This window comes from Lepisosteus oculatus, chromosome 13 (assembly GCF_040954835.1).
Source record: "Lepisosteus oculatus isolate fLepOcu1 chromosome 13, fLepOcu1.hap2, whole genome shotgun sequence".
Classification (NCBI taxonomy): Eukaryota; Metazoa; Chordata; class Actinopteri; order Semionotiformes; family Lepisosteidae; genus Lepisosteus; species Lepisosteus oculatus.
The window spans coordinates 32,054,059-32,081,089 of NC_090708.1; the positions used below are offsets into that span (position 1 = coordinate 32,054,059).

At 40.4% G+C, this 27,031-nt stretch overlaps 1 protein-coding gene and 1 long non-coding RNA gene across 8 annotated transcripts in view; one reads left to right on the plus strand and one right to left on the minus strand.

Moving 5' to 3' along the window:
• The window catches only part of LOC102686692 (neural cell adhesion molecule 2), a 791,770-nt gene that overhangs the window by 264,298 nt on the left and 500,441 nt on the right, over window positions 1-27,031 (plus strand). The gene's annotated exons all lie outside the window — the stretch shown is intronic.
• LOC138242276 (uncharacterized) lies at window positions 10,125-23,069 on the minus strand. Its single transcript, XR_011191486.1, has 3 exons — window positions 22,961-23,069; window positions 16,351-16,469; window positions 10,125-10,474 (listed from the first exon to the last, which is right to left on the minus strand). It is a non-coding gene; the product is annotated as an uncharacterized lncRNA (long non-coding RNA).

The window sequence follows — 27,031 nt, forward strand, 5'->3', positions numbered from 1 at the left end:
GTAAATCGCTATCTTTGTCTTCTGTGTAATAATTCTGTGTAATAATTCTGTGTAATAATGTTCACCTCTCTGTCCAGCAAATTTACAATAGTAATAATAATGAACTTTATTGTATATGGCTCCTCAAAGCATTTTACAGGTTAAAAACAATACTTTTAGGCTGGGAAAACGATTTTTTTTTTAAGAAATACAAAACGAGATATAATGATATGTTCCGGCTTAGACATTAACGAAGAGCATAACGCGTGTACTGTATACACTGCAAGTACAACCCCCCTCTCTGCAGGAGTGCTGGCTGTGACGAATTGAACCGGTTTCACGGGTATTTTCAAAGTAGGAGGCGAGATTTCCAGCGAAAGACACCTCCCCCCCCTCAAAAACCCAGTAAGTACAGTACTTACTAGTTAAAGGCTAGGCCCCGACTACGGCGAACCCTTCTTTCATTAGAAGACAATGAACATATTTTAGCCCTTGAATGAATTAATAGCAAACATGGTTTACATAAAAGACATTTTTCCAAGAAAGTTTAGCCTTTGTCACCAATGAAACCACTAAATAAAGACATAAATATAGAAATCTTAAGATTTTTAAAAGACATGACTTTGCTAAAATTTATTTGAAAATAAAAACAATTACAACCGCCAGGGGAGAGAGAGAACAGGGGAGGGATGTTGGTTTTGCATAAGGGGCGGGGCTATGGAAATTAGGTCTGTTTGGGAATGTGTAGTTACATGTTCTGGCTGTTTGTGAATTATCGTTGTTGAGTATGGAGTGTTGAGGTATTGATTTTGTGTAATGCTTTATGTTGAAAATTGAGGTTGATTTTGTTTATGATAAACAGGATAAACTGGGATGGGAGGAAGGTTTGGTTTTGAATAAGGGGCGGGATTATGATAATTGGAGGACTTTGCGAGAGTAAAATGGTTTGATTATTTGATTTTGTATTGTGGTTGTTTTCTATGTTTTTGGTTGGTATTATGTTTATATGGTTGTTTTTGTTGGTTGGTTGTTATTATGGTTATTAATAATACGATCTATAGTTGAAATCTGAGCCTAAATAAAAAGAAAAAGCAAGTGATTAGGTTTATGAGCAATCTAATTACTTATTCGTTTAAAACGCTATATAAAATAAAGTTTATTATGAATTTGCTGGACAGAGCGGTGAACATTATTATGCATAAGACAAAGATAACGATCCTGATCAGTTAAGAAATCTGTGTAAGCTGTAAGGTTTTTACTTCTTAAACTTTTAAAATACACGTTTTGAATAGAAAGAAATCCACTTCCTGGTACAGTATGTATAGCAAACCAGCACGTCTTTTTTCTCCAATCAGAGGGGTGTCAGATGGTGTCAGCCAATCACCATTCTGCGTTGGGTAGCAACGGGTGACTGTTCTCAGGCGGAAGATGTAAACAGCTTAATGTTCGTGTTTTAAATAATTTTTTTTAAATTCAATTAAACGGGCACAGTTAAGACATTAAATATACATATACATACTGTATACAGTACAGTTTGCATACGGTAATATGTTTATGTTACGCGATTAAAAAATAAATAAATAAAAATGAAGAGTCCAGCACCAGCTGGATTTGAACACATAACCTGTCAGTTGGTAGTCACGCACCTAGACCAGTAGGCTACAAGACAGCTCGCATGAACAGGCAGGCAAAACAGCCCTACACAGCCCTGCCGCAGTACACGGATATATCATACCATTATTAAATTCTTGAGATACGCGATTCCATATTATATTCCCTTTTAATCAAATTCTTAAAGTATGCTTGTTGACTCCGGTATCACGTTAGTTAAAGACTTCGAAGCTTACAATGTTTAGGGAGAAATGGAATACCGGCGTGTATTTTTCCTTGTGATATTTTAAGCTCTAGTTGAATGATAGGTGTCGCATTTTAAATCATTTTCGTAGTTAGAAATTATGAAACGCCCTGTTAAAAGCAAGGAAGTTTTTATGCCCGTTGAAGTAAAACAAAATGCCTGACAAAGTATGGCTTGGACAGATTCCAAGTGCTTGTACAAATGTGCTAAAGAAATTATACTTTGAGTATACAGCTTGTCCAAAGTCATCCATTATTAATACTATTAGTAATATCTTCAGTAAAGGCTTTGATGCATAAATATTTCTGATAAAGGTAGGTTGTGTACTTTTGTCCAACTGAGCAATCTTGCTTTCATAAAATATACCAACATTTTAATGACTGATGATTAACATGCTGTAATACACAGTTCAAAATTAAAGGCTCAAATGCTGTACATGAGAGGTTAAGCTCCCCCTGGCGGTTTTACAAGGCGACGCCGGATAGTTAGTCACGTAACACACGTGAACTGTGTGAAACTGCGTGATACCGCGACACGCCCACCGGGGTATGCCGCGAAATACCTCACCCATTTTGAATGGCTGCATCTGTATAAACATCCAAACTATACTTTATCACATTTAATTATTGTTTACATCTTCCGCCTGAGAACAGTCACCCGTTGCTACCCAACGCAGAAACACAGCCACTAACTAGCAAAGAGAGGACATTAGCTTGCAAATATGATAAAGAAATAAATTATTATTTTGTTTATTTCTTTTGCACATTTATTTGAACATTTCCATCGATTGTACAAGCACTTGGAAACTGTCCAATACTTAGTTCATCAAGCATTTACCGGTCTGGCACCGGTCTGTGTCTTCTAGGATATAATGCCAGTGAACTTTTGTTTTTATGTCCACTATAACTACGCTGGGCAAACGTTCTGAGGTCAAATTCTTCCAGCACGGGGGTACCTTTAAAGTGGAGACGACGGCACCGACATTTTTTGGCGCGCCTTCTCTTTAAAGCCCTGGCCAAATATGAAGACAATAAATAATTTCCTAAGATACGCGATTAAAAAATAAATAAATAAAAATTTGAATCTCCTGCGGAATACATTCCATAAGAATCAGCGGTTTTACAGTATATATCGCCTTTAAAGGTGGCTTCTCAAAACGCTTTACAGGATAAAAACAACCAGAACAGCAGCAACAACAATATTGTATTTCGTTGCACTTTGAAAACCAAGTAATAACTTAACTATACAGTACGTGCAAACGTTTCGTATGTTGCTGTCGTGAATGCCTGCGTACCCATAAGTATCTTATTTGCCTTGAGTCTGTCTACAGTATATCTGTCCCACTACCCCCCTCTCTCCCTCAATTCAATTCAATTCAATTCAAGGTGTTTTATTTGCATGACAGATGGGTACAAGCAGTGTTGGGTATGTATATTGTAACGCTTACTGCCGACAGGCACTGTGTAAGACCCGGCGTACCAGAGCAGCGCACTGAGGAAGCGTTTGCATTTATAACACAGTTTTTAAAATTAGTCAAGCAATATGAACTCCCGGAGTGCTGGCTGTAACAAATTAAACCGGTCTCACAGGTATTCAAAGTAGGAAGTACAGTGTTAAGTGGTAGCTGGGCTACTCCCTCAATAGAATCGCTTTAAGGAAAAGCATTTTCAGAGAGCAATCACGCTGTGTTTATGTAGAAAAAGCGATTAGGTTTATGAGCAATCTAATTACCTATTCGCTTATGTAGCGGTGAGGCTTAATAATAAGGCAGAATTAAGTGTTTCTGAGCTTCCCAAATGAGGCCCCATTTCTCTGTTCATCTCTTTGGTGCAGCCACAGAGAAACCATTCATGCAAGATGTTTTCTTTTGATAAGGACAGCTCCCAAATGGGGATGCACTTAGCTAAGCCTGGCTATCATGATCAATGGTCATCCATTGGCGCCTATCTGTCTAGGGAGTGCCAGTTGGACATCTGGACTGCATTACTAAGTGTCAGGACTAAGTGACTCATATCTCACCTTGATCAACCAATCAGGGACTGGTAGGGCCGAGTAACCCACGTGGGACTCTGATGCCCATGGAACTTTCAGCCAATCAATGAGCTGAAGTTCTTCCAGGTAAAAACAGGCAACACAGAGAGCCTGTGAGATTCAGATTCAGATTCAGATTCAACAAGATTCTGTGAGAATTCCAGGGCAGGACGGCCCAGGAGCAGAAGGCTCCCAAGGGCAGGACATTCTCGCAGTGCGCCTCCTGACCATCCTGAGACTCAGCCCAGACAACCACGGAACGGCCAGTGTGTCCGAGTGCCAGAACTTTCCTTTGTTCTAAGAGTCTAGAGTGGAGGTTGCCAGAGAGTATCCAGCAGCAGGCCTCGTGAACAGGTCGGAACTGTGGACAGCTGAATCACTATTCAGAACTAGCTCTTCATCAGGAACGAACCGGTCCTCTTCCTGACTTGCTGGGACCCACAGTCATCTTTTCTCCTGTGCACACACTTTGCTAGTTAAAGCCAACACTAACTAGCCGGTCAGTGAGCATCAGCAGCGCACCGTCGCAAGCCGCACAGCACAGCCTGGCACCAAGCCAGAGAGAGCGGATTGGACAGCAACAGCCTGCAACTATTTCTTTGTGCCCGCAGGAGATCTGAATCCCCAGAGATTGGATGAGTATTCAACTTCAATGCATTACGGCTCGAGAATTCAATTGTTATTCCAACCAGTTGATATCAATTTAATTCCTAAGAGTTATGTACTTGTTTGAGTATCTAATGTAGAAGTTGTAACCAAGTTCACTTTACGAAACGGTCTTAATGAATGATATACTGAACGTATGTCCTCTTGATATGTGTAACACTTTGTAACTGATTGAATATATATCTTTTGTATTCTGATAACCCTCTCGATAAGATCTGTTAGGTTTACATGCATATTCTATGTATTAATAAATGTATCCTCGTGTATTAGTACCTGTGTGTGTGCGTTGTTTGAGTTATATTGCATGGTTGGATTCTAAAGCCATCAAAAGAATCAACTTTGTGATTTACTGCTACAATTAATAATTGTCTCAGTAAATGCCCAAACCCTACAGAACTGGTGCCTTCAGATAGCCACTATGATTACATATTTGGCGTCCCTGAACCGGTTTCCCCTACACTTAAAACGCTATATAAAATAAAGTTTATTTAGAGATGAAAGATCAGTGTCGCAGTTTAAATAATGGGAGTCAGGAAACTAACACACAGCGCCACCGGATTTAATAACGCAATAAAAACGCTATAAAACAATGTGACTAGCCTGATTATGATTAAAAAACACATAATTAAACACGCGTTTGTGATTTAAATCAGAACACGATTTAAATCAATATAAATTTTTATATTGTAACGCATACTGTCCAGCCTCCATTTCTCTATAAAAAGTTACTCTGTTGCACACACACACTAGAAGCAGGAAGCAGAAGAAGGGACCGTTGTCAGAAGGGAAGAAGGTGACTATTCATTGATATCAAAAATGACATAAAATCGATCATGTTGTGATATTTTGAAATATAAAAGTCAATTGATTTTCCGTAATATCAATATTCTATTTTTGCAAAGAAATGTTTGTTAAAAGAAAAGTCCAGCACCAGCTGGATTTGAACATACAACCTATGAGTTGTTAGTCAGGAACGTAGACAAGTAGGCTACAGGGGAAGTCATATGAAGTGAGAGGCCGAAACAGCCCTACACAGCCCTGTCGCAGTACACAAATATAATCATATTGTTATTAAATTCTTTAGATACGCGATTCCATATTATATTCCCTATTAATCAAATTCTAAAAGTATGCTTGTTGACTCCGGTATCTCTTTAGTTAAAGACTTCGATGCTTAAAATGTTTAGGGAGAAATGGAATACTGGTGTGTATTTTTTACTTTGAAGTACCAAGACCAGCCATATACAGTACTGTATGTTTATGTTCCAAAATTAATATAGTTTATGGCCTTCACACGCGTTACAGTATGCTCCTATTCTTTTTATGCTCAGCTACTACGATTTCCCTTCAGTGGTAAAATTCAATATCTACAACGGGCACTGTAAGGACGTTTACTGTACTGTAAATCTTTCTACAACAGACCAACGGACCACGAGTGCCCCTGTCGGTCAACCAATCACGTACCCCGCGTCATCTTGCGTCATGATGCGCGACACCGCAGCCAATTACCTCCGGTACGTGTCTGTACCGCTCACTTTGAATGGCTGCATCTGTATAAACATGAAACAGTGAGGAATCAGAAAATTAGCATGGATAAAAAACAGCAATTCTGTCAGTGAGCCCTAAATGAATAGCAACCATGGTTTCATGGAGGGCTTCTCAGATAGTTGGGCATTCGGGTAGATTGCCAAGTGAAAGGATTTGTAAACATATTTTGTTAAAGCAAGTCAGTTTTTTCCGCAACACATAAAATACATTTTTCCAAGAAAGTTTAGCCTTTGTCACTAATGAAACCACTACATAAAGACATAAATGTAGAAATCTTAAGATTTTTTTATTCAATGTTGGTAGCAGGATAAACTGTCTGGTTGAGCTAAGTGTATATTTTGACACAGAGTTGCTGCAAGATGTTAACAGTGAAAAAGGTATTTAGAAATGAGTTATTTCAAGAATAAATTTTTCAGAATAATTGCAAATCTAGCAGGATAGAGAAAGCACACAAAATAGGCAGTTAGATTGATCAGATTAGTATGAAAAGTCATTTAGCAAATAGGGAATGAGAAGAGTGACAAACTAGTATACTTTAGATCTTTTTTTCTGAACCAGGGAAAATCTGATCATATTTCTCTATAACAATAATAAAAAACTTTATTTTATGTATCACCTTTAAAAGTGTCATCTCAAAGCAATACAGTAGATGTAAAAACAGATAGAAGGACCACAGATTACAAAGTAAATACATATAAGAAAGACAAGCAGTTAGAGGTGCTACCAAAATTAGAAAATGAAGCAGATACAGACACTAAGTCTTCTGAAAAGAAAGGTTTTGAGGTTAGATTTAAATGCACTCAAGGTATGTGACTGATATCACTGGGGATACAAATTGAGAGCTCTGGGGTGTAGCTAGAGAAGGTCCTGTCACCCACAGAATGTAGATGTTGTTGAGGACAGCAAGAAGACCAGAGTCAGACGGACAAAGGTGGGGAGTAGACAGATAATAAGACATATACTGTAGGTACTGAATGAGGATGAGGATTTTGAACCAGTGCAAGGACTTGAAGATAGGTGTAATGCATCCCTGATAGGATTCTCGCTGTCATATTCTGAACGTATTGAAGATTGCTCAGTGTGGATTTAATTTCCCCAGTGAACAGGATGTGCATTTATTAATTCTAGAAAAAAAAGTCTTGATTTCTCTAGTTCTTAGTTTCTCTAGTTCCCTTTAAAATAAACTATTATTCCACAATGCAGAGTATTACATGGCCAGTGTTTACATATAATATTTGTGATTTAAAGAAATTAACACAAACAGCTTTTGGGGATAAGTGTTGGCTGAGTTATAGCAGGATAAAAGACTGGAGATGTTGGTAAAAAAATATAATTTTGGGAAAGCTGAGGAATACACTGATAACAAGAACACTTCCTAATGGGGTTAGGCATACTTTTGATGAAGATGATGAAGTTAACAGACTGTATGTTTACATAGATACTGAAATGAGGATTGTATTTTAGATTTTGTGTAGTTGCTAGCATTGAACTGTGTGTTGGACGCACATGAATTGAAGGAATGGACAAACATAGCTGATGCGGATCCACGGAGCCAGCATATTAAGATGTTTATAATTAGAGGCAATTTGTTTAAATAACTAGGTATGGATACTGATGTGCAAGAGAGGTGGAAAGGCTGTTTCCTTAAGCCAGCACTATAAAATATTTTATTCTCAGTGAGATGCTGCCATTTCATAGTGGGTTTCTAACACTGTGTATAGTTCCATCCACACTGCCTTTACTTTCATCCATTTCTAATCTCTTTATCCAGTACAGAGGATTTGGAGACTATCCCAGTAAGCAACAGACACAAGGCAGAATACACCCTGGACATAGCGCCAGTCCGTCACAGGACAGACAGACACAAACACACACACACCAGGGCCAGTTTTCCCATAAACCACTTAACTTACCAGTATGTTTTGGAGTGCGAGAGGGAGTCATATCACACATATGGAGAAAAAACATGTAACCCAGAGAGAACATACAAACCCCACACTCACAGGATGGCAAGAATTGAACCTAGGACCCCAGTGCTGTAAGATAGCAATGCTAACCACTTCGCCACTATAACGTTGCCGTAGCCAAAATGTAAATGTAGTGGCTCTCTGAAGGCACCAGTTCTGTAGGGTTTGGGCATTCACTGGGACAATTGTTAATTGTAACAGTAAATCACAAAATTTATTCTTTTGATGGCTTTAGAATCCAACCATGCGCTATAACTCAAACAACGCACACACACAGGTACTAATACACGAGGATACATTTATTAATACATAGAATATGCATATAAACCTAACAGATCTTATCGAGAGGGTTATCAGAATACAAAAGGTATATATTCAATCAGTTACAAAGTGTTACATATATCAAGAGGACATATGTTCAGTATATCATTCATTAAGACCGTTTCGTAAATGAACTTGGTTCTAACTTCTACATTAGATACTCAAAACAAGTACATAACTCTTAGGAATTAAATTGATATCAACTGGTTGGGATAACAATTGAATTCTCGAGCTGTAATGCATTGAAGTTGAATACTCATCGAATCTCTGGGGATTCAGATCTCCTGCGGGCACAAAGAAACAGTGGCAGGCTTGTTGCTGTCCAATCCGCGCTCTCTGGCTGCGTGCCAGGCTGTGCTGTGCGGCTTGCGATGGTGCGCTGCTGATGCTCACTGATCGGCTCGTTAGTGTTGGCTTTAACTAGCAAAGTTTGTGCACAGGAGAAAAGATTACTGTGGGTCCCAGCAAGTCAGGAAGAGTACCGGTTCGTTCCTGATGAAGAGCTAGTTCTGAATAGTGATTCAGCTGTCCACAGTTCTGACCTGTTCACGAGGCTTGCTGCTGATGCTAACCTCAGGTGGATCCTCTGGTTACTCCCTGGCAACCTCCACTCTAGACTCTAAGAACAAAGGAAAGTTCTGGCACTCTGACACACTGGCTGTTCCGTGGTTGTCCGGGCTGAGTCTCAGGATGGTCAGGAGGCGCGCTGCAAGAATGTTCTGCCCTTGGGAACCTTCTGCTCCTGGGCCGTCCTGCCCTGGAATTCTCCTTTGAATTCCCTTTAGAACAGTCCACAGAATTCTCCAGAAATCCTCCACTGAATCTCTTCTGAATCTTTCGGAATCTTACTGAATCTCTCAGGCTCTCTGTGTTGCCTGTTTTTACCTGGAGGAACTTCAGCTCGTTGATTGGCTGAAAGTTCCATGGGCATCAGAGTCCCACGTGGGTTACTTGGCCCTACCAGTCCCTGATTGGCTGATCAAGGTGAGATATGAGTCACTTAGTCCTGACACTTAGTAATGCAGTCCAGATGTCCATCTGGCACTCCCTAGACAGATAGGCGCCAATGGATGACCATTGATCATGATAGCCAGGCTTAGCTAAGTGCATCCCCCTTTGGGAGCTGTCCTAGGAAACCTTATCAAAGGAACCTTAAATCAGCCTGCATGAATAGTTTCTCTGTGGCTGGACCACAGAGATGAACAGAGAGATGGGGCCTAATTTGGGAAAGCTCAGAAACACTTAATTCTTTCTTATTAATAAGCCTCGCCGCTACACCACCATTAGAAATGGATGGATAGCTTAGTTATCTTTCTAGTTCACAGGTTTGCATGCATAATTTAATTTTGAAAGCCACTGAGTCATCAGGTACTACTGTTGTATATATGAAAATGAAACAAAACAAAAAGCATACTAACAACTGTGCCATCCTACTCCTTAGTTAATACATTTTATTATTTATAAACAGTTAACATTGTTAGCAAAATATTTTGAATTATATTTTACCCTATTTTTCTTTAATTTTGTATTTAACTTGTATTATATGATAGTCAGATTTAATGTATATTTGAACAATGAAAATATATTTTTACAAATGCAGGGGAAAGTGCAACAACGTATTACAGTGCTAAATTTAATATTATTGATTACTAATAGTTTTTGCTAAAATCTAACTTTCTTAATTAGATGTATTTAAAACAGTGAACTAAGTGTAACATACCATTCAGAAATACAATCAAGAAAAGTTTTGTGGTGTTTGTATAGATTAAACATTTCTAAAATGTATAACGTCACAAAATTAAAGACTATTAAAATCTGTAATCTTTCCACTTGTAATGTCATTAGAAAGAACAACAAGTTTCTGCTTTGTCTAAAGATGGTATCAAAAAGTAGTCTTAGTGGTGAGAAAGCTGTGCTTAATGATAATTAAGGGATTTGAAAGTAAAAAGAGATGCTTTTTTAAAAACTAAGTTATAAATGCAGATGCGATTGGTGCCATTAAGCAGAACGTTCACTCTGAACTGCTGAGCTCCGCGCCTCCTCCCTCTCTCAGTGCCGCGCCCCTCTCTGACGGAGCGCAGTGGGTGGTACGTTCTTTTCAGAGCCTCTGATTGGGAAAAAAAGACCTGCCGATCAGTTTCACACAACAGGAAGAGAAAAGAATGGGATTTTTTATCTTCGAAACGTGTGTTGTCTTTATGAAATTCGTGTATTTTAAACTTTTAATTAAGAAGTAAAAACCTTACAGCTTACACAAAGATTCTGAGCTGATCACGAGAAAGAAAAATCACCAATTTATCACGCATACAAAGTGGCTTTTAACTCTCAAAACCTGTTTTTATAGGTTTTAAAGTCAGGGCAGTGAGGTGAAGAGCTCATGCTGGGGGTGGTGACTGTCCTCTGTGATGGCCAGAATTCTACCACGGCAGCAGACCTCATAGAGCTTTTTGATCTTTTTGAGACCATGGCCGATGATCTTCTGGGCCACATTCACCATTCTCTGCAGTGCCTTTCTCTCTCGAGAAGAGGTGTTGCGGGACCACACAGTGATCGCATTGGTGAAGAAGCTCTCGATAGTGCAGCGGTAGAAGTTCACCAACACAGGTACTGGCATCCCCCATCCTTTGAGGCATCTCAGGAAATAGAGGTACTGCTAAGCCTTCTTCAAGATGGAGTCCGTGTTCACTGTCCAGGTTAGAACATTAGAAAAGTGAATTCCCAAAAACCTTAAGCTGGTGACTGTTTCCACTTCCGTTCCATCAATACTGAGTGGGCTGTGAGTGTTCGGCCTATGTCTCCAAAAGTCCACTATAAGCTCTTTTGTTTTATTCACATTCAAGTCCAGGTTATTGCTATGACACCACCTCAGCAGCTGTATGACTTCATCCCTGTAATCCCTGTCATCATTGCTGATATGGCCTATTATAGTGCATGTCATGTGCCAGCCTTGCCAGACACTATGGAGTAAGCCGCTCCACTGTGCCCTGACTGTAGAGAAAGTTTTAGCAGACCGGCAGGACAAATGACCGTACAAGATCCGGTTGCCCTCGAGTGACCACACTAGAGCAGGATCGACACATCAGACTGGTCGATGTGAGAGATCATTTCAGATCTGCCACCAGTACTGCTGCTGAAACTGCCGGCTAACACAATGCATCTGGCCTTAGAGGAAGGCGACCTTTCAGAGGCCCTCTACACACACCTCCTAAACGTCACACACGACTGGCTTGGGCCAGACAGAGGCTGCAATGCACTCGTCAACAGTTTCAACAGGTCCTCCTCATGGATGAGTCATTCTTCAGCCTGTTCCATGCAGACACGAAGGCCAGGCAGTGGAGGGGGAGGTGTTCTGTTTCTTTTTTCCATCAGTACATACTGTATATGTGGGGTGGCATGGTGGTAAAGTAGTTAGAATGGCTGCCTTGCAGCACTGGTATCCTGGGTTCAGTTCCTGGGGTGCTCGTTCTCTCTGATGTATACATCCAAAAATTTACTGGTAGGCTTTTGTAAATTGACCTGGTGTGAGTGTGCCCTGTGGTGGACTGGGGTTGTATTCCTACCTTGTGCCCAATGCATCCCAGAATTGGCTCCAGGCCACAATGTACCTGAACTGGATAGGTGGTCACATTGAAAATTATGTGATCTGATATATATATATAGTTGTAGCTATAGCTGAGAAGGAAGTGTCTCTAAGACTCTACATAAAGTGGGTAACACCTGGCAACATCCCTGTTATGCACAGGGGAGTAGAGGACTGTACTGTAACCGTGCTGCAACTGACTCATACCATCTGTATGCCGGCTGTTCGTTACAATATTAATAATGAACGACCATGGATCAGCTGTAAACTGAAGAGTTAAAGAAGACACGTTGAGTCTTGTTTTTTCAGCATGGAATTTAACTTTTACAGTGATCCTTTTGGCTTTTGACATATCTCTCTGTCTCTGTTCTCAAGGAAGGGTTTCTCAACTCCCACAGCAGAAAGACAACAGAAATTAAACTCATCCTGAAACTAGGTTCACACCTTCCCCTTCTCTCAAAGACAGACTTATTTTTGTATAAAGTTCTCCATTCGCATGCAGGTTTTGACTTCATACCTTTCTCTACACCTCTCCACTTTGCACATCTTGAGTGGCCTCTCTGCCTCTCCCCTGTACCCCCTCCTCCACTTCTCCAGCTTTTGTTCTCCTGTGCTGTTTAATCTTTGCTGTCTACCCTGTCTATCCCACACCAGAAGAAGGCTCCACAACCGAAATGTTATACTTCCTTTCTTTTCTTTTGAGCATGGAATAAACCCACTACCTGTTCCTTTGCAGCCTACGCATGCTGACAGAGCTACCTACTTGAACTACTTCATCCTTTTGGCTATATTTTTCACATAGCCAGATGAGTAAATTAGATTGGATTAATAGCTGGAGTAAGAAAAGATATTTCACACATACTTTGAAACCATACGGCTTTGGAACAGCGGGAGGCGAGACTCGGCTGGGAAGGAGGGGCGGTATTTTGATTTTCCTGCACAATCTATTAGCTACAATACTATAATGAGTGCCTGAAGCATATCGTTCAAATTTCGGAATTATAAAAAAATAAACCTCTGTTGAGTTTGCACAAGAGACAAAAGGTACCTTTTGAGAAGTCGTGTACTGCTTGCAAAGTAGCTGATTTTGTCAAACAGCTAGTTTTGATTGAATAATTTAAAATCTGTCTGTACTGTAGCTTTATTAAATTGAGCTGAAAGCAGAAAGCTCTTACAAGCAGGTCTGTTAAGTACACCACACCCTTTTGAATGAGTTTTAATCAACTTTGTCTGCCCAGGGGGTTTGGGCAGAGTGATGGAGAGTGAAATAAATGACCACCAGCACTTTTCCTTCCTCCCTGGTGTGAGGTGATAATGCAGAAAACAGGGTTTTTTATTTTACTGCGAGTGTGAAAATTGAGTGAGTACTGGGGCGCACAGTGAGATTAACACAGTGAGATTACTGAGATGGATAATTTTAGTAAATATGTTGACAAATGTCTGAATTTTTGTTTTCACGAGGCAAGATACAATTGTATCCAGCTGTGAATCATCTATGAGACCTTACCCCCGGGAAATTTTGGGGAAAGACGTTTAGTGACCAGCGTTACTCACAGTGTAGTGCCCATTAAGTGTTAATTTTAATACACTGTACAGTATAACAGTATAAAGCAAGTATGTTTTTTAAATGTTTGTAATCATTTTTTTTGCAAGTACATTTTGTATTCAGAGAAGATGGCACCAAACATTTTCGGCTCTGTATGTCGCTTATGCCATTCCTCTTTGGCACTTTAGCCATAGAGGTGGGAAGACGCCTCCTCCCTCCCCCTTCCCTATGCCTGCCTGACCTGTCCACATTTTCAACCATTCTGTGTCCGAATCACAGAGGGTGAGAGAGCACAGAGAGACAGAAAAAAGTTAATGCTGCCTTAATTTTAAATTACTGTATATTTTACCTTCATTTTTTGGTTTTATAAGTTTGTATTTGACTTATTTTCTGATAACATATATTTGAACATAGTCTTGTATATTAATGTTTTTACACGATGTGGAAGAAGTGCAACAATTTATCACACTGCGAATTTTAATACTAATTATTGATTACTAATAGTTTATGCACCTGACACCTGACTTTGTTATTTAGATGTATATAAAATATTGAACTAAGTGTGACATAACATTCAGAAATACAATTGAAAATAGTCTGTGATATTTCTGTAGATGAAAACTTTCTAAAATTTATTTTTAATAAATTAAAAATGATTAAAATATATAATCTTTCCATGTGTAGTGTCATAAGAAAGTACAATAAGCCCCAGCTTTGTTTAATGATGGTTTCAAATATAAAACTAACTGGTGAGAAAGCTATCTTTAATGATAATTAAAGGATTTCAAGTCAAATAAATGATTTACATTCCATTATTAAGTTTTAAAGGCAGACATATTTAGTGCAGTAAACACTGCAAGCTGCAGAACAGTCTCTTTATGGCGCCACCTCGTCTCTGATTGAGCTCATTGGGCAGGGTGCTATTTTCTCAGCCAGCTGCTGATTTGCTTCACACTTTGGGAAGACAGGAGAATGTAATTGTACTGTATTTGTACGTAATGTGTGTTGTATTTACAAAATAAAAGTGTTTAAAATGTTAAGTTAAAAAGTTACTTACATTTTACACAAAGATTCTAAGCTGATCACAAGGAGGAAAAATCACCCGTTTTTTGTGGATTTCATGTTTTCAACTAAGCCCATTTTTTATGGGTTTTAAAATCATGCAATTTCTATTTTAGGCAGACATTTTATTGTTTCTTATTTTTGATTTTCTTTGAAATTAAAAGAATCAGTTGCCCATCATGCCACACAATATAATGTTACATTTTTATGTTTTTGAGAGACTTCAGAAAGCTTCAATTGATACATAACAAATATAGCATACATATATGGAATCCGCTTTATTCAAACTAAAGTTTCAAAAAATGCAACCAGGTACTAGATATTGTTTAAATAAAAAGTCAACAAATTGTGATCTTTAAAATGTCTGTGGCTTGAAGGCTCTGTGGCATTTGTTGACAGTTATTGACATCTGAAACACTGTGTCTTATAAATAGGCGTTTTATTAACCGAAGATTATGAAAACCAAAGAAAAAATGACTCTGAAAAAGATACAAGAAACTTGAAATTACTTTTGTTAAATTATTACTGTTAATAATGATGAGGCACATAATTATAGTTTCAGTGGTATTTTTAATGCTGCATTGTTATTCTGGATTCTAATTACAATATATACGATTTCGTTTTAAGGCTTTCTGTAAAGGCATCTGTTAAATTGCCCCACTGAATAAAGTGTTTTGAATTGTTAAATTGTTGAATTGAACTGGTTTTTACTCCAACTGGTGACAGTATTTACTGTATATACTGTATTCAGAATCTGCTAATTCACGTTTTTTTTTCATTATTAATATCACTTTACATTGAATATGTTATAAAATATTGAAAAATGCTAATATAGTGTATATAATATTTGCTATTTTAATTTTTAAAAAGTCTTTGTTAGGAGAAAATCTTGCACTCTAAGCAAGTATTGAACTTGGATCACCAAGACAGAATACCTATTTAAAAACCTGCTGTACCAACAGGCTGCTCAAAAACAGACCTGAGACGAACAGCTTAAAAATGTTTCTAAAGTAATTATGCGTGAATGAGTCAAGTTAAAAATCAAACATGTTTACAAAGTAAGCAGATTACAGTAATACTATCAGCTATATAAATACATATATCTAGATCCTTAAATTAATATAGTTATTAATTTCTTTAAATAAGACATTCCATATTATATTCCCTTTTTAGCGGATTCTAAAAGGTATGAGGTTTTTCACTCCGATAACAAGTATTCATAGAAAAGGATAAAAGACACTAACACATTCACTGAAAGGAAGAGGCTGTCCCCCAGCCTCTGTCCCACTATATACAGTCTCGTAGTCCTGCCCCCAGGCGCTGTTCTCAGCCCACCTTCCATGCGCATGGCTAAAGCTTCCCGCAAACGTAATATAGCATAGTAGAACAAAAGCTGGGAGAGAGGAGGGGCCAGGGGTGGGAGCGGTGGACAGACAGAGTGGCCAATCAGATAGTGTGAAGTCAGGATAGATGAAGAGAGGCGTATAATGAAACCAACAATGAATAGAGAGAATTTAGAAGAGAATGAGTCTGTCGTTGAGAGAGGGGGAAAGGTGTGATTCTAGCTGTAGGATAATTGTAGTTTCAGTAGTCTTTCTGATGTGGGAGTTAGGAAAACTATCTTTGAGATCACAGACAGAGAGATTAATGTGATCTGGTCGTCAGAGGTGAAATGAGTTAAATTGTTAAATTGTTAATTGTTGTTAATTGTTAAATTGAGTTAAATTGATATCAACCTGTGTTGAGATAACAATTGAATTCTCAAGATCGGTAATGTAGAATATTGGATTTATACTCATCAAGTATGGATTTGTATCTCCCGGCATGGACAGCGAAGGAACAGCTGACAGGTTCTGTCAAAGTGGTATCCAATCCATGGTCTTCTGGCTCGATACCCCATCAGTCCTGGTGCAGCTCGGAGTTGTGGGGAGAAGCAGACAGAGATCATCTGGCAGCTTTGTGCTGTACAGTTGTAACTCTCTAGGGACTTGCTAGTTAGCATCACACTGAACTAGTTAATCTGTGCACAGAGGTAACTGCGCAATCAGAGCAAGTCACTCTTTGGGGGGAGAAACTTGGTTTGCTTCCAGCGTAGTGGCTACCTCTGAATAAGATAAGATCACTTCATTGGTCATATACAATTTCTTTAATTAGATATTTGTCTTTTCGCATATAAAAGTATTCAGATGGTGACAAAAGTCCAACCATATTGTTCCGTTGATCAGGCAGATATAACAGTGGTTGCTAGCACTTCGCGAAATTTTGCTGCAGGCTTGACCTCAGGCAGAATTCTGTCTTTAACATACAGGTTCTCTCTGGCTAGGCACTTGGGAAAAAGTTACAAGTTCCAACACTCAGACTACAGCACTGGCAATCACGTGATTGTCAGACAGCCAAGTTGCTCAGATAAGTTTAATGATGTTCAAGGGTACACAGTGCAATGCCTTTTAAGTGGAGGACAATATGGTTGGTGATTGGTCGCCAGGCAGTTGGGGTTTCCACGCCCTGTAGGTTCCTGATTGGTTGGTCAACTTGAGGAATGATTGACCATGACCTCTGACTCTAGGACCATAATCCAGAAGTGCTTAGAGTCTCAATAGACAAGCAGGTGCCAAGAGTGGGCATCTGTCATGATATCTGGTTGCATCCCAATCCTGGGAAGTATTCCTAAATCAGTCCACCAACGTGAATGGCTTCTCTGTGGCTTGGACCACTGGGAAAAGTACAGTAACACTTAATTCTGTCTTATTGATAAGCCTTGTCGCTACAGCAGTAACAGTATTATAATTGAATGAAGGATTGAAGGCCGCCCATTTTCCATTACATCCCACTTACACAAAAGCTGCAAAGGCTGGCATCAGTGTAAGAGACCCCTCACTCCAGCTGAGCTTTCTGCAACAAAACTGGTTGTTCTCAAGTCAATTCAGAGACAAGTATACTCTGCTGAGATCAGTGCACTCACAGAGAAAAGAATCCTTTCCAAAACCAGTTCTCTTCTTAAGCCTAACCCTTTGCTCCAAGATGGTTTCACCAGGATAGGTGGGTTGCTGAAACATGCAGCAATGGACCAAGGTGAAAGGAATCCTCTCATACTCCCAAGAAAGAGCCATGTTACAACTCTGTTAGTGAGGCACTACCACAAACAGGTAAAACACCAAGGCCATCACTTCATGGAGGGAGCCATCAGAGCAGCAGGTCCGTGGATAGGTGGCGGTAAGAGGCTCATCAGTTCTGTTCTTCACCATTGTATTATGTCCTAAATTCACAGGCAAAATGGAGGAACAACAGATGGCGGATCATCCCTGAGACCGCCTTAGCACATTCCCTCCTTTCACTTATGTGGGGCTGGATGTATTTGGCCCCTGGACAGCTACCACATGGCACACCAAAGGAGGTGCGGCTGAAAACAAGCGCTGGGCAGAGCTATTCACTTGCATGAGTACTAGAGCTGTGCACATTGAAATGATTGAGTCCATGGACACCTCTAGTTGTATTAATGCCCCGTGAAAATTCTTTGAAGCCCGAGGTCCTGCAAAGCAGCTCAGGTCCAATTGTGGAACAAACTTCATTGTAGCCAGTAGAGAATTGAGACTTGCAAAAGACCCTGAGGAGCATGCAAGCATCCAGCAAACAGTGAACAGGGCTGCACATGGAAATTCAACCCCCCTCACATGGGAGATGCCAGGGAGCGTAAGATTGGCATGATGCATAAGATCCTTGACTCTATGTTACTACAGAGCAGACGATCTCCCCTCTCCATCAAAGTCCTTTGCACCTTTATGGCTGAGGTGTAAGCAATACTAAATGCAAGACCACTGGTCCCAGTCTCCTCTGACCAAGAGTCACCATTTTTCTTGAGCCCTGCAATGCTACTTACCCAGAAAGTGGATGTGCTTGCTCCTCCAGGTGATTTCACAGAGAAAGATGTCTTTAAGACCCAGTGGAGACAAGGACAAACCTTGGCCAGTGAATTCTGGACTTGCTGGAGACGTGAATACCTTCCCACTCTGCAGAGCAGGTGCAAATGGAACAACTCATCCAAAAACTTCCAAGTAGGAGACATTGGGCTTATGAAGGAGAGTCAGATCTCACGTGACAAGTGGCCTATGGCATTGATAACTTTGGTATTCCCTAGCAGTGATGGAAAGGAGCAGAAGATACAGGCCAAGACCACCTCTCAGGGCACCTCAAAAAGGTTTGCCTTTGGCAGAGGTCATTCTCCTAGTTCCTTAAGAGGACTGAAAAGTTAAAATGTGTTCAGGTTTAGTTATAGTTAGCAGTGCTATCTAAAGATGTCAGGCAGGGAGTGTTGTGTTCTCTGTTTAATCTTGATGTGATTTTGGCACCTCCTGTGGACAGTTTTTAAGTAAACAGGAAGTAGCACTCTTATGTTCATAGCATCAGCAGTGCGAATAAAATCCAGGTCAATCCTTGTTTGTAGCACTTAAGAAAGCAATGGCTGTAAGTAAATGTTATTGTTTACATGTTTCCAGCCATATACTGAAGAATATTTTGTAAATGCAACCTTTCGAAACGTTTCTGTGTGTTTATGTTCTGCATACACTACATTCCTGCTCTACGCATAATATACAGATGCAGCCATTCAAAACAAGTGAGGTACACCTCGGTACCATGCGGTTGGCGTGTCGCATCCTAACGTCGTATGTAACGCGTCATATGACGTCATATCAGAAAGTATCTCGAATCACCTTGTAAAACTGCTAGGAGGAGCCAATAAAGCTTAACCTCTCATGTACAGCATGTGAGCTTTTAAATTTAAACTACTGTATTACAGCATGTTAATCATCAGTAATTAAAAAGTTGGTATATTTTATGAAAGCAAGATTGCTCAGTTGGGCAAAAGTACACAACCTACCTTTATCATAAATATTTTAATTATGGATAATTCCAGGACTGGGATTATCTGTTTTATGATCGAGAATATAATATGTAATCACGTATCTAAAGACATTAATAATGATATTAATTTAAGGATCTAAATATCTAAATCTATGTATATATATAGCTGGTAGTATTACTGTATTTCACTTTCTTTGTAAACACGTTTTGTTAACACTCCAATCGCAGGTGGATTCTGTTTTTTGGTCTGTTATGGTCTGTAGCTCAAATCCTGCTTAACTGAAAATTAGACCCGAGAAGAGTATTATTGGACAATGTTGTGAGGCTCTGGTGGAATTTCTCTGTAAACTGAAGAGTTATAGAGGAGACAGGTTGTGTATCGCTTCTTTTGACACTTGTAAAAAAACATTCCAATGTTAATGCGACACGGAAGATAATGTGGTGTATTGGTCGTTAGTGAAAAGATTTAATCATTTAATCTCTTTACTGTGCACATTTTAATCTGCTTAGTATTGAATATTTATATGGAATTTTACCACTAAAGGGAAATTTTAGTAGCTAAGCATAAAACGCAGAGGAGCATAACGAAGGTCATAAAGGTCATAAACAATATTAATTTAGGAACATAAACATATTATGTAAACTGTATGTTGCTGTTATTGGTATTTTAAAGAAAAAATAAACACCAATACTCAATTTCTCCCTAAACATTTTAAGCACCAAAGTCTAACATGTGGTTGACTTTCCAACCATATTACTGTAATGTCTGTATTGCTGTTTCAGTGTGTGTCACATGACTTGCCTCTGTGGCGTCACGGCTTAAGCGACTCATTTACAGTATACTCTCTGTGGGAGTGCTGGCTGTGACGAATTAAACCGTTTTCACAGGTATTTTCAAAGTAGAAGGGGGTGAGTCTTCCAGCGAAAGAAGACCCCCCCCCCCTCCAAAACCCCTTTTTTTCTTACACTTGTGTCAAGCTGTCAACAAAAACCAGCTGTCAAAAAAAAGTTTGTTTTTTAAAAAAAAGTCAATTATATGTCCATAATGTTGCTATTGGTACAGTAATTTCTATTGCTACTGAGTCTCTGTGTCTACAGCACATTGTTTGTGAACAAACCGGTTTCACAGGTATTTTCAACCCCCAGCCACTGTTGTTTCATCAGTTGTTATCCTGTAAAGCACTTTGAGAAGCCACCTTTAAAGGCGCTATATAAAATAAAGTTATTATTATTATTATTATTATTATTATTATTATTATTATTATGGATCATATTTTTCCTCCCAGAACTTGTAAATTGTTGTTGTTATTGTTGTTGTTGTCCTGTAAAGCGCTTTGATAAGCATCCCGTCCAGCTTGTCAGGTGCATTCTCTTGTAAAATAGTAAGTAGAGCTCCGGAAAGCCAGAAGTAGCGTTTCACCCCGCCTGCTGTGGGAAGAGTTGGCTTATTCCTTCCCTGCCTCAACGAGTGCAGACCCTGCCAAGCCCCTGTCGACACCGGTTCGACCATCACCCTGCTGTGGCCTGGTGTCCTGCCGGGCACCGAGGCAGCCAGACCCCCAGGGCGCTCACCATGCACTTCGGGGCTGCGAGGGTGAAACAGCCCTTCTACCCTGCCCCAGTCCGTGAGGACTGTATCCTGGGGTTGGACTGGTTGCAGCAGGTGGGTAGTTGCCTTGAGTTGGGTGTGAGGGACGGGGTGCTGCGCTGGGGGTGGCGGTTTCCCTCCAGCGGTCACCGGGGCTCCAGCCCCAGGCACTCCCATGTGATGTGCTTCATCTCCCCACAGCATCGCCGCGCTGGCCGTCTCCTCCCCCCCATCTGATTCCCCGTGCGCCCCTCCGTTGGTGCCCACCGGTCTACTCGAATACGGCATCAGCCTGCTCAGCCAGAGCCAGGGCTGCACCTCAGTCAGGGCCAGGGACCAGAGGAATGCCTGGAGCGCTATCTCCTGGTAGGCCTCCTTCGGGAGAGTAGGGTAACCCTGGCGAGCTAAGTAGGCCACGTCTGCAGCAATTGGACCCAGTGGCTCTCCCACTAGGCAGCAGCGTTGAGCTAACCTTGCCCACGGCAGTCCCGGCACCTCCCCTCTCCTGCCAAAATGCCTCCGGAGGGCAGACGCCAACGCCGTGTGGTTGTACCACTGGTTAACCTACCCCTGTATGGCATTATTGATATTGTTGAATTTTATGTAATATTTATTTTTACCCTGTTTTATTATTTATTATTTTTGCATTTTACAGAGTTATGTTTTTACATATTGTTTTTTCCTGATAAAACAATGCTTACTATCTTCTGTATAAAATAATCAAAGATAGCTTCTCTATTTTATTATATCCACAAAGTAATTGATATTTATATTTATTTATGTGTCCACAAACTAAGATTTTGCATATTTAGATTATAGAAAATATTACATACAGTAGATGTACACCAGCCAAGAAAAAAAACAACACCACCACCAAATAACTTGGTAAAAGAAAAAAAAAACATTTAAGAACACTTAAATATTTTCACTGTTTGAAGGGAACTTCACACCTTGCTTATAACATTCTTCACACTAATGTGCACTTTTTTCAATACTCCAAGACTTAGTATTGTGCTTAACCTACTCAACAATAATTGAAGAGTGGGAAGATAATTAGCCTGATTCCCTGTCTCAGTTCAGGAGACATATTAAATAGTCCAGAGGGATTACTGATATTACAAACAAAATGTATTCCCTAGCAGCTTATTTCTTTTTCACAAAATGGTGGAATTTTCAATTATTTTCCTTGCACATTCTCTAAGCTTTAAACAGTGACCAGAGTTCAACATATTATGACTCTTGACTGAATCAACCTGTGTATAACATCCTCTTCATTTAAAAACACACTGACAGTCTTGTTCATTCTAGAACCAGATACACAGTATATATATATGCTGTATCTTATTATTATGTGGTCTATTGGCCATTCTGTCTCCCTGCCAAACTCACCCCACACAGGTGTACACAATTGTAGCACCTCACCTAATGTACTGTACCTTACCTACAGTACTTCCCTAACACATTACTCTATTGAGCCAATCCTAACTCCATGTTGCCTTTTTAAATTCTCTAACGACTGCTGCTTCCAGCTCGGCAGGACCCTAGGAACCTAGTCAGCTGAAAAAAAGTAATCCAAAACTATTACCAAACCTCTTTTTTAAAATCAATTACCAATGAGAAACTCTAGAAAAGATAGAAAAAAAGGAATGCAGAGGAGGAAAAAATAGACAGCCTACTCAGAAGCCCTTACTTCCTGGCACACTCCCAAACACTACCAACAAACGTGCTTACGGACCAGCATCACAGACGGATACTATCCATAAGATGCTGCTTAAAATCTTTGGTCCTAAATGCCTTCTAATTTCCTCACACCTTACAATTATGCATTCAAAATCTAATGAGGAATCAAGCTTGTCCATAATCTACAAAACCACATTCTGCTTTAGGAGCATGAGCATGTGTTATTATCCATGCTATACGCCAGAAAATGAATTACCAAGAACAGTGTCCACAGTACCTTGTTAAAGACTGATTATGCAGATCTGCCATCTGTTGAGTCTGCATTGACATTTCTGATCAATAAAACAAGAGAACTTTACTATCAAGTTTCATTAGCTGTTCAGCTGCTCCTATAACTCAGTAGTAAGTTGCAACAAGGTTTGTGACACATATCCTGGCAACCGCTCAGACAGCTAGGAATACTCAGGTTGCTCCTCTACAATCTGTCCCCAGTATGCCCCCCTTGGGCTTGATTTCTTAAAGAGGTACATACTGTTTAGGAAACAAAGGAAGTTATTTTATTGATTGTCATTCCTGTATGACATTGTAAAGCCTCCAGCATTAGGCAGAGAACTAAGGTCATCAACATTAATCATAATAAGAATAAGAGTAACAGATAAGTATTCTACATTTTTGTCCATAGAAAAGGATGTTGGAGAATAAACGGGACTGATGTTTAATGTAATTGTGACCAGTTCAAGTAGCTGGCAATTCTCAAGTGTTGCTAAAATGTACTCCAGAGAGATACGTTCAGATAATAATAATATTTGCTTACACTTATATAGCGCTTTTCTGGACACTACACAAAGCACAGATAATGAGTCCTCCCGTCCACCATAAACAATGTTATGCACCTGTAGCGGCAAGGCTTATTAAAAATACAGGAATTATGTTTGCTGCTCCCTTGCCAATCCCTCTGTTTCTCATCTCAGTGGTGCTGGATACAGAGAGGCCATTCCATTTGGTTCACATTTAAGGTGTTTTTCTAGCTGATAGAGTTTTCTGATAAGGAGGTCTGATATGGAGGTCGCCTGCGTGTAACCAAAGGATCCACCCAAGGTTAGCCCAGCAGCAAGCCTCGTGAACCGCCAGTATCCCACCATGAATGCTTGCCTGATCAACAAGTGAACCACGGTCGGAACTGTCGACAACTGAATATCAGTATTCAGGACTAGCGCTACATCGGGAACGAACCGGTCTTCTTCCCATCTAAAGAGTGTGACTTGCTTGGACCTGCAGTCACTTTCCAAGTCCACAATCTGCTAGTTAAGCCAGGACTGACTAGCCGGTCTTCAGAGAGCCCACTGCCAGCGCGTCGCAGCAGGAATCTCTCCCTCCTTCTCCCACACCTCACGCCGAAGCAGGACAGCCTGGCATCAGGCCAGAGGACACCGATTGGACGCAGCAACAATCTGTCGCTGTCCCCTTGTGTCCGTGGGAAATCTGAATCCACACAGATTGGATGAGTATTCAAACTTCTGCATTACAACTCGAGAATTCAATTGTTACCTCAACCCCAGTTGAAATAAATGTAATTCCTATGAGTGATGTACTTGCCTCCTATGAGTGAGTATCTAGTGTAGAAGTTGTAATCTAAGTTCATTTAAGAAATGGTACAAATGAATGGTATACTGAATGTATGTCCCTATTGGTATTTGTAACTCTTCATGATTGAATATATACTTTTTGTATTCTGCTAACCCTTACTCTTAAGCTCTGTCATGTTTATATGCACATTTTATATGTATTAATAAATGTATTGTCATGTATTGGTATCCCTGTGTGTGCGTTGCTGAGTTATCCCGCAAGGTCAGTTTTCTAATAGCCATCAAAGAATCATTTTGTGACTTACTGCTACAATTAATAATTGTCCCAGTAAATGCACAAAACCCCTACATTTATTGGTGCCCCGTGTGAGGATGGCTCAGAGTGAAATGAGTCGATCAAGTGGAATAATTCAGTGGGAAAAAAAGCGGCGCGGCTCGTGCAAAGCGAGCAATACAGTGTGCTGGAAGCCAGAAAAAATAAAGTTCCCCTTGCTCTTTAAGCTACAGTGCTTGATTTCTGTGATCTTTTGCGATCTAACGCATTGATTGCATATTTGATCTTGTGGTTTTCTGTGGTAGAATTGTGATTTAGTACTTAAAAGTAATACTCTCAAGTTTCCTGAGTAATAACAATGGTTGTTAAAAAGTCTGAATTAGAGTCACTAATAAGCACTTTCTCTAGCAACGACAATCCTGACTACTGGCACAGTATTAAGAAAGCTGTCGCTGAGAGGGCTCAGAAACGGCTAGAAGCTAGGCTGCATGAAAAAGAAAGGGACTGGAGAGTTTATACAAACGTAACCATAAAATGCGCAAGGACTTGTTGCGTGTCAGTGAGGATAAAGACTCGCTTAGACAGGAGCTGGATGCTGCCCTGCGGGGAGCACAGCAATTGCAGCACAAGCGTTCTTTACCACCAAGCAGTCCAGAGCACTCGGGTTAGCCGGGAGCTAAGGGTTCCGCCTGAGAGAGAGCTCTCCGGGCCGTGATCTGGAACTAGGGTCACTGTAGAGTAGAAAGCCAAGTCAATTAAGGTGTATGCCCCCCGACCACGATCTCCACCATCTCTCCATCAGAGGAGAAGCTAGGAAAATAAACCTCCACTCGCTGAGACAACTAGCGAAGGACATAGAGAGATTTGATCGATCCACAGTGTCAGGGAATAATGTCGAGAGTTATATTAATGACCTCAGATACACACTGCAGTTCATGCCAGACGCCACAGAACAGGAGAAAGTGTTGCTGGTCAGAAAACTACCAGCAGAGCCGTACGTGAGTGGATGGCTAGGCAGACAAAAGAGGTCTGCAATGACTATGAGGAGCTGTGCTAAGCACTGATCCAAGGGTACAATGCGTTTATTGACCCGATTGCTGCTGTGGCCACCGCCCATCACGTTAAGCACAAGAGAGCCAAGTCACCTTGCGAATATTACGAGAAACTTAAACAAACTTATTTTGCAGGGCAAAATTATGAGGGTTGCGAAAAGAATGCAAATTTCAAGGGTTTATTCATCGCCAATCTCCACCCATCAGTCAGAAAGATGATCTTAATGCTTACAGATGCACAGACCATGAAAATGACTGGTATTTGGAGATAAACGCAGAAAGCCTGGGAGTTTGAGGTCCAAAGTCGCTCCTAGCGAAAAGCTGATAATGCGACTGTGTTAACCGTCAGAGCCAGCAGGGTTAATTCTCTCCTGCTTGAAGGAGCGGAGGTTTCTGAGCTAGCTAAGCCCCAGCACAATGCAGGCACACAGGACCGCACCCAGCCTCCTAAACACTGTGAGAACACCGGGGGAGGGAAAGGGCTAGAGAAAGCTAGCAAAAAGGCTAAGCAAAAAGATGCGATAGAAGCCCACCTGGCCAGGCTTGAATAAGCTTTATCTGGACAGGGACAAACACTCCCCAAGGCTGCCAGAAATGTGAATGACCTAAAACTCTCCACCTCAGGAGAACAGGCCACGCTCCTCTCCACTGGAGGAAGCAGAGACCTGCCCCTCCCCCTCCCTCAGTCTATCTGATTGAGCAGAAGGGTTCCTGCCTGGATGAGGTCAGCCACTCCCAAGCAAGTACTGACCACCCCTGAAGTCAGAGAGCAGGCAGGCTCCAGACATTTTCTGGGGAAGTTAAATCAGAGAGGAAAAGCCAGAGGCTTTTACCTCAAGGTTACCATGGGAGATGTCTTACACAGTGAGACACTGATTGCCACTGAGGTTGAAAATAAATGTAGGGGTTTGTGCATTTACTGGGACAATTATTAATTGTAGCACTAAGTCACAAAATGACTCTTTGATGGCTATTAGAAAACCAAACATGTAGGATAACTCAGCAACGCAGACACACGGATACTAATACACGACAAAACATTTATTAATACATACAAAATATGCATATAAACATAACAGATCTTATCAGTGAAGGTTAGCAGAATACAAAAAGTATATATTCAATCACAAAGAGTAACAAACCAAGAGGGACATACATTCAGTATACAGATGCAGCCATTCAAAATGGGTGAGGTATTTCGCGGCATACCCCGGTGGGGGTGTCGCAGTATCACGCGGTATCACGCAGTTAACATGGTGTTACGTGGTTAACTATCCGGCGTCGCCTTTTAAAACCGCCAGAGGGAGCTTAACCTCTCATGTACAGCATTTGAGCCTTTAATTTTGAACTGTGTATTACAGCATGTTAATCATCAGTCATTAAAATGTTGGTATATTTTATGAAAGCAAGATTGCTCAGTTGGACAAAAGTACACA